Source organism: Cryptomeria japonica, chromosome 2 (assembly GCF_030272615.1).
Source record: "Cryptomeria japonica chromosome 2, Sugi_1.0, whole genome shotgun sequence".
Taxonomy (NCBI): Eukaryota; Viridiplantae; Streptophyta; class Pinopsida; order Cupressales; family Cupressaceae; genus Cryptomeria; species Cryptomeria japonica.
In genome coordinates, this window is record NC_081406.1 from 433,489,937 (window position 1) to 433,498,374 (window position 8,438).

At 41.6% G+C, this 8,438-nt stretch overlaps 2 non-coding genes across 2 annotated transcripts; both read left to right on the forward strand.

The window, feature by feature from the left end:
• Positions 1-1,761: 1,761 nt before the first annotated feature.
• On the forward strand, positions 1,762-1,915 carry LOC131031768 (5.8S ribosomal RNA). Its single transcript, XR_009103184.2, has one exon. It is a non-coding gene; the product is annotated as a 5.8S ribosomal RNA (ribosomal RNA).
• Positions 1,916-2,141: 226 nt separating this feature from the next.
• Positions 2,142-5,407, forward strand: LOC131031919 (28S ribosomal RNA). Its single transcript, XR_009103325.2, has one exon. It is a non-coding gene; the product is annotated as a 28S ribosomal RNA (ribosomal RNA).
• Positions 5,408-8,438: the final 3,031 nt, after the last annotated feature.

Genomic DNA, 8,438 nt, shown 5'->3' on the forward strand with positions numbered 1-8,438 from the left:
TTTAGTTTAGGTTTTTCTTTTAGGTTTTCCTCGTTTTGCATGTTTTTCCAGCTACAATATCTTATATTTAAGTTGTTGTCAGCGGTGTGTTCCTGGCCTTAATTGGCTGGGTTGCGGTTCTGGCATCGTTACTTTGAAAAAAATAGAGTGTTCAGAGCAAGCTTATGCTCTGAATACGTTAGCATGGAATAACATGATAGGAGTCTGGTCCTGTTTCATTGGCCTTTGGGACTGGAGTAATGATTAATAGGGACTGTCGGGGGCATTCGTATTTCATTGTCAGAGGTAAAATTCTTAGATTTATGGAAGACAAACCACTGAAAAAGCATTGCCAAGGATTTTTTCATTAATCAAAAATGAAAGTTGGGGGCTCAAAGACGATTAGATATAGTCCTAGTCTCAACCATAAATGATGTCGACCAGGGATCGACGAATGTTGCTCTAAGGGTTCCAGGGGGAGTATGGTCGCAAGGCTGAAACTTAAAGGAATTGATGGAAGGGACCCGCCGGGAGTGTAGCCTGTGGCTTAACTTGACTCAACACAGGGAAACTTACCAGGTCCAGACATAGTAAGGATTGATAGATTGAGAGCTCTTTCTTGATTCTATGGGTGGTGGTGCATGGTTGTTCGTAGTTGGTGGAGCAATTACTCTGGTTAATTTCATTAACAAATGAGAACTCAGCTTGCTAAATAGCTATGTGGAGGTTCCTCTTCATGGTTAACTTCTGAGAGGGACTATGGCCTCCTAGGCCATGGAAGTTTGAGGCAATAACAGGACTGTGATGCCCTTAGATGTTCTGGGCCACATGCATGCTACACTAAGGCAACCAACGAGTTTTTCTCCCTGGCCTGAAAGGTTCGGGAAATCTTCCCAAATTTCATCATGATGGGGATAGACCATTGCAATTATTGATCTTCAATGAGGAATTCCTAGTAAGCATGATTCATCAGCTCATGTTGACTACGTCCCTACCCTTTATACACACTTCATGTCGCTCCTACCAATTGAATGATCTGGTGAAGTGTTCGGATTGCGCTGACGGTGACGGTTCCTATCGCCGATATCACAAGAAGTTCATTGAACCTTATCATTTACGTGAAGGAGAAGTCATAACAAGGTTACCGTAGGTGAACCTATTGTATGATCATTGTCGGTTTTGGCCCATGAATCATGCAGGGGAGGAGGCGAGGGAGGCACATCGAACTCGCCTCCATCCCGACCCTCGCCCTTGATGATGTGTGAATGGTTGGGCCTCACTGTGTGGCTCGGTCATTAGTCCTACACTGTCGGCTCGAGGTGATCGAATGTGGTGGTTGGGTGCATGCCCTTTTTGGAAGAGGCTGAGTCTCTATCCTGCCAAGTTTGCATGCCTTGATCGCTCGCGCGTCATCGTGTCGGCGATCCGTTTCTTCTATGAGGGGAAGTTGGGACTATCACAATCCCACGTTATTTCTCCCAAGGGGACAACATGTCCCTTTGAGCGCTCCCCACCACAGACAAGTGCACTCTCCCATAATCGTTCATGGGGTAGGACCCATCATCCAGCTACAGGGTTCTCTTCAAGGTGGCATCCTCCTATGCGATGAAATGGGGTGGGGAAACACATCCTTCCAGTGCCCCCTTGCATTGGCGGATGGTTCATGTCAAACACCCTACACATCGGTGCGACCCACACCAAGAAGTCCAAATTATTGAAGCACGACCTAGGCACCTTGTGCATTCGGGTTGCCAGAAAAAAACATGAATATGATTAAAACATGACTCTCGGTAATGGATATCCTGGCTCTCACCATGATGAAGAATGTAGCGAAATGTGATACTTAGTGTGAATTGCAAAATCCTGTGAATCATCGAGTCTTTGAAAACAAGTTGCACCCGAGGCCTCAGTCAAGGGCATATCTGCTTGGGCATCGCACTCCAAAATTTCTCTCCCGCATGAAGGACCAAAGATGGCTGTCTGTGTTTGCCAGGGGCGTGGTCGGCTAAAATGAGCATGAGGTCTCTCACCACATCATGGAGAGAAGTGGCCTATGTGGTTTGGCGTTGGTTTGTGTGGGTTGAGCGAGGCCAAGTGTGGAACTTCAACTGAGCCACAACGACTTGCCAGAGTATGGGTAAAATGTGCTTGGCCCCTTGTCGCGTCCCTAAGTCAGGCGTGAATACCCACTGAGTTTTAGAATATCACTAAGAGGAGGAAAATAAAATTACAAGGATTCCCCTAATAATGGCAAGCAAACCGAGAAGAGCCCAACATGAAAATTGATGACTCTTCCTACCAAATATTAGTCTGTAGAAGCATCCTCAATGACAGATCGGGCCCAAGTCCCCTGGAAGGGGGCTTCCGAGAGGGTGAGAGTCCTGTCGCGCTCAGACCCTGCCACACCACTAAGCATTGTTGGTGAGTTGGGTTGTTTGGGAATGTAGCCTTAATTAGGTGGTAAATTTTATCCAAGGCTAAATATAGGTGAGAGACCGATAGCGAACAAGTATCATGAGGGAAAGATGAAAAAGACTTTGAAAAGAGAGTTAAAGAGTTCTTGAAATTGTTGGCAGGAAAGCGGATGGAGGTCGGCGATGCACGCCTACCATGGAAGGCCCTCAAGCACCTAAGACCTCATGGCATTGGGCAATAGGATTTCCATCTTGAATCATCTTCAAACACAGACCAAGGAGTCTAACATGTGTGAGAGTCAATGGGTTGGGAAACTAGCGAGGTGCAAGGAAGCTGACTAGCGAGATCCCCTCTCAAGGGGTGCACCATCGATTGACCCTGATCTTTTGTGATGGGTTCGAGCATGAGAACACCTTTTGGGACCTGAAAGATGGTGAACTATGTCTAAGTAGGGCAAAGCCAAAGGAAACTCTGGTGGAGGCCCGCAGTGATACTGACATGAAAATCATTCGTTTGACTTGGGTATAGGGGCAAAAGACTAATCAAACCAACTAGTAGTTGGTTTCCTCTGAAGTTACCCTCATGATAGCTGGACCTCAAGTGCAAGTTTTATTAGGTAAATCAAATTATTAGAGGCATTGGTGGCATAACACCCTCAGCCTATTCTCAAACTTTAAATAGGTAAGGCGGTGTGGCTTCTCCATTGAGCCGTGCCACAGAATCACGAGCTCCAAGTGGGTCATTTTTGTAAGTAGAACTAGCGATGCCAGATAAACTGAAAGCCGAGATATAGTGCGAAATTGCACGCTAACCCAGATCCCACAAAGGGTGTTGGTTGATTATGACAGCAAGATGGTGGTCATGGAAGTTGAAACCCACTAAGGAGTGTGTAACAACTCACCTGTCGAATCAACTAGCCCCGAAAATGGATAGCGTTGCAACACACAACCTATACTTGGTTGTCGAGGCAAGTGCCAGGCTCTGATGAGTAGGAGGACGCGAGGGTTGTTGCGAAACCTTGGGTGTGAGCATGGGTGGACCAACCCATGGTGCAGATCTTGGTGGTAGTAGCAAATATTCAAATGAGAACTTTCAAGACTGGAGTGGGGAAAGGTTCCATGTGAACAACACTTGGACATGGGTTAGTCGATCCTAAGAGATGGGGAAGCCCTATTTCAAGGGTGCACTTTGCATGATCATCGAAAGGGAATTAGGTTAATATTCTCGAACTGGGACATGGCAGCAGACAACAACATTAGAAAATCCAGAGATGTCGGCGGAGTCCTTAGGAAGATTTTTTTTTTTTTAACAGTTGCCCACCCTAAAAGTGGTTCAACCGAAGATAAGGTCCAGCGGTTGGAAGAGCATTGCACGTCTTGCAGTATCCAGTGCACCTTTAATGGCCCTTAAAAATATAGAGAAGCGAGTACTATTCACGCCCAGTCGTACTCATAATCGCATCAGGTCTCCAAGGTGAACATCCTCTGGTCAATAGAATAATGTAGGTAAGGGAAGTCGGCAAAATGGATCTATAACATCAGAGAAAAGGATTGGCTCTAAGGGTTGGACCTAGGGGTCTACACCTCAAACCCATGGGTTGTTGGTGGACTGCCTGAGCTGCTACCACGGTGAGGGTAGGCCGTTGCGTGTTGATCGGGCGATGGATGCAGGGCGCTCCCTTTGAAGGGCTTTCCCTAGGCAGCGAATAGCTGACTCAGAACTGGTACAGACAAGGCGAATCTGACTGTTTAATTAAAACAAAGCATTGCAATGGTCTCTGCAGATGCTGACACAATGTGATTTCTGCCCAGTGCTCTGAATGTCAAAGTGAAGAAATTCAACCAAGTGTCGGTAAACGGTGGGAGTAAGTATGACTCTCTTAAGGTGGCCAAATGCCTTGTCATCTAATTAGTGATGTGCATGAATGGATTAATGAGATTCCCATTGTCTCTATCTACTATCTAGAGAAACCACAGCCAAGGGAACGGGCTTGGCAGAATCAGTGGGGAAAGAAGACCCTGTTGAGCTTGACTCTAGTCAGACATTGTGAAATGACTTGAGAGGTGTAAAATAAATGGGACTCATTTCGGCGCAAGTGAAATACCACTACTTTTAACATTATTTTACTTATTTCATGAGGCAGAGATGGGGCAATGCCCCTATTTTTAACCTTGATGTGCATCTAGGTACGTCGATCCAAGCAGAAGACATTGTCAAGTAGGGAGTTTGGTTGGGGCAGCACATCTATTAAAAGATAACATAGGTGTCCTAAGATGAGCTCAACGAGAACAAAAATCTTGTGTGGAACAAAAGGGTAAAAGCTCATTTGATTTTGATTTTTAGTATGAACACAAAGCGTCAAAGCGTGGCCTATCGATCCTTTAGACTTTTAGAATTTGGAGCTAGAGGTGTCAAAAAAGTTACCACAGGGATAACTGGCATGTGACAGCCAAGCGTTCATAGCAACGTTGCTTTTTTATCCTTCGATGTCGGCTCTTCCTATCATTGCGAAGAAGAATTTACCAAGTGTTGGATTGTTCACCCACTAATAAGGAACGTGAGCTAGGTTTAGAACATCGTGAGATAGGTTAGTTTTAACCTACTGATGTTCCGCTCCAAGATATTAAATCAACTTATTATGAGAGGAACTATTGATTCACACATTTGGTCATCGCGCTTGGTTTAAAAGCTAGTGGCGTGAAGCTACCGTGTGTCGAATTATGACTGAACACCTCAAAGTCAGACTCCATGCTAGATGTGGTGTATCTCTCTCTCTCTCCAGCTGCTTCACAACCTGCAGTAGGGGTGCTCTTGCACCCGAAGGGGCCTGTGTCATTGGCTATCTTCAATCGACACAAATGCCTAGTCGGAGAAACATTGGATAACAATTTCAATTTGTTGGCAAGAAGAATATTTTGTAGATGACTTAAATAAACGATGGGGTATTGTAAGTGGCTGAATGGTCTTACTGCCATGATCCACTGAGATTTATCCCTCTATCACCTTGATTCATGCAACCTCTTTTTTGCTCTGTTGTAGGTGGGGTTTACAGTTCTAACCTTCTTTGTTTCTTGTTGACACACATCTCTCTCCCAAGTCCCCAAAGGTGAGGTTCCTGCTGGTGCGCCTCAAGGGGGAACGTGCCAAACTTCCTCATCCAAGTGCCAAGCAAGGTTACCGACGGTGTGACCCTTGGCTAGCCTTTCTTTGTCCTAGGGTTGAGTGCGGGTTGGGTGCCAAGTGTGGATGAAATTAATGCGACCCTGGGGCCACCTTTATGTCCACTAGCTGAGTGGGGTTTTCCAAGGTCCGAAGAGGGGTTTCTTGTTTGGATGCCAAGTTGGGTGTGTCATGCCCAAAAATTTAGGGCAAAACGGAACAAATTTTTTTTTAAAGATACTAATTTAATTAATAAACACACTCTTGCGACAAGCGTTAAAGAAAATTTCGTTATTAAATTCTGACTAATTTCGAACGTACTAAGCTTCGTTAAAAAGTTATATTTTAATTGCGGGAAAACCTACTGGTTTAGATTCTATCTCCAAAAGATATTTAGTTAATAGCTCTATTATATTAAACAAACTAAAAGTATTAGGAGAGATATTTTAATTTATTTCCCACTATGACTAAATAGTCTTAGCAATTTAATTAATTTCTTCTTTACAATTTTTTTTTCCAAATCAATATTGTGTACATATAAAATGCACATATATACATATAGATTATGCATATATTTTGAATATCAATAATTTAATTTATTAAATCAATAAAGCTCAAAAAACATACATATATATACATATATATATTCCCATATATATATATATGAAAACATATATATTTATATATATATATTCTACTTATATACCAATATTTTAACCCTAACCTCCTAAATCCATTGCAACTTTCTAAATATCATCTCTTAATTCCTCAACCCTAATTAGGGTTCTAAATTCTTATTAAACCATTACCTAAACCCAAAATACATATTATTTTTTTTATATTTTAAAAACTAAACTTCCCTAGCCCCTATCGGGCTAGGGTTTAACCCATTTCCTTTTTTTTTTAATAGGTGAAGATTTATGCCGGGCCGAAGGCTCTACGGCGGCCATATCCATATTTACTAGCAGGTCGCGGAGGTTTCATGTGGCGGCTGGCCGCGCGCACCACTGTGTGAGCGCACAGTGGCGCCGCAGCACCACTGTGTGCCCACACAGTGGGCGCCGCTGGCGGCACCACTGTGTGGCCACACAGTGGCGGCCGCGGCCGTCCACTGTGTGCCCACACAGTGGGAGCCGCAAGCGGCTCCACTGTGTGTGCACACAGTGGGCGCCGCGCGGTCGTCCACTATGTGAACACACAGTGGAGCCCGCGGGGTCCCCAATTTATTATTATTATTTTTTTTTTTAAAACAATAACATTTAATAATATATATATATATATATATATATATAAGTATATATATTTATATATATGTATATATATATGTGGTATTTACATAAATTAACATGCATAGATAAAAAGATAAATTTAATTCCAAATAAAATTTATATACATTTTAAAAGAGAATTATTACATGCAAATTTTTAAGCTAATATAATAAGGAAAAGATAACCTTAAGTTAAATCAATAATATAAATATATATATATATATATATATATATATATATAAATTTAAGTGCATCTATAAAACGAGCTTCTAAATCAATGTTTAACAAAAAATACAATTTATAGTATTTCACAAAGATACATTATACGTTTCCTTTTTTTTTGTAATAAGAAATCCATTAATATTCGTTTTAATTAGATTATTCACATAAAACAATTTTTCTTTCCAACTAAAATACTTATAAAGCTTTCAGCTTAAATAAACTTCTAATTTGACTCAATTAAAATATAGGTAAAAATCTAAATGAAATCAGACTTTTTATTTCTTTCATAAAACAAGAAGCTTTGCATGCATCACTAATTTACTTTTCTTTTTCAATTATTCTAGGAGTAAAATCAAGCCTTTTCTCTTTCTTTAAAACATCTCTAATACATACTACCAAATTTACAGCAATGTTTTCTCTGAACAGTCACAACAATAAGACTTCAAATCTATTATTACAAAATTACAACTTGCTTCTCCTTTCTTTTGAATGAGACATTTATTCACAACAACTTTAAAACAACATCTGCAACTGAATTCAAATATCTTCAAATTCCATCTTCTGAATAACTTTCATGAATTTCTATCCTCTTTGCTCTGGATTTCCTGCATAATAGAAAACACAAACCTGACCACGGAGTGCTCACCTCCCAGCCTAGGCTAACTGGTAGCCACCCTCAAGCTCGGAGAACCAATTCCTAGACGGGTACAAACAGGCAAACACAAAGAAACACAAAACCTACAAATATTCCAGACACATTCCCAACCTGGCTTTCACAGCACCACACTCTGGTGGTGAACATTTTCAAAGGGTGGTAGTGGACCAAATACCCTGAGGAGAATCTGCAAGTATGTAATAACAAGAAGCCACCTCATGGCACAAATAACATATCAAAATCTCAACCCCATAAATTCCTTATGCCCCCCAAAGGCATTCTAGCCTTATAACCCTCCTTATGACCCCCATTGCACAAACAGGCCATGCAGCAAGGGTCACACAAAGATCCCTTGTGATCGCTCTCTAAAGAGAGTCTCTCACTCGAGGGCTGTCACTGCTACCACCCTCAAGATCCTCTTCTCTCCCAAGAGAAAGAGAGATCTTGAGAAAACTCCCAAAACACATTCATTCATAAAACAAAACCAAAAGATTTTCAAACATTCATTTTCAAGAATACAGATTTTCTTATTCAACAACTTTCAGAAATAAACAAAAACTAGACATTAAAAGTAAAAATGAAACCAACCTTATTCTGCCCAAAGGTTATAATGATATCTGAAGAAGAGCTGCCCAATCCACAATTCTTTATTTTCCTTAATCAATTTCTTTATCCCATAACATTATTTTTCTTCCAAATTTTCTTCTGTCTCCAAAAATGGAGAGTGGGTGATTAACCAG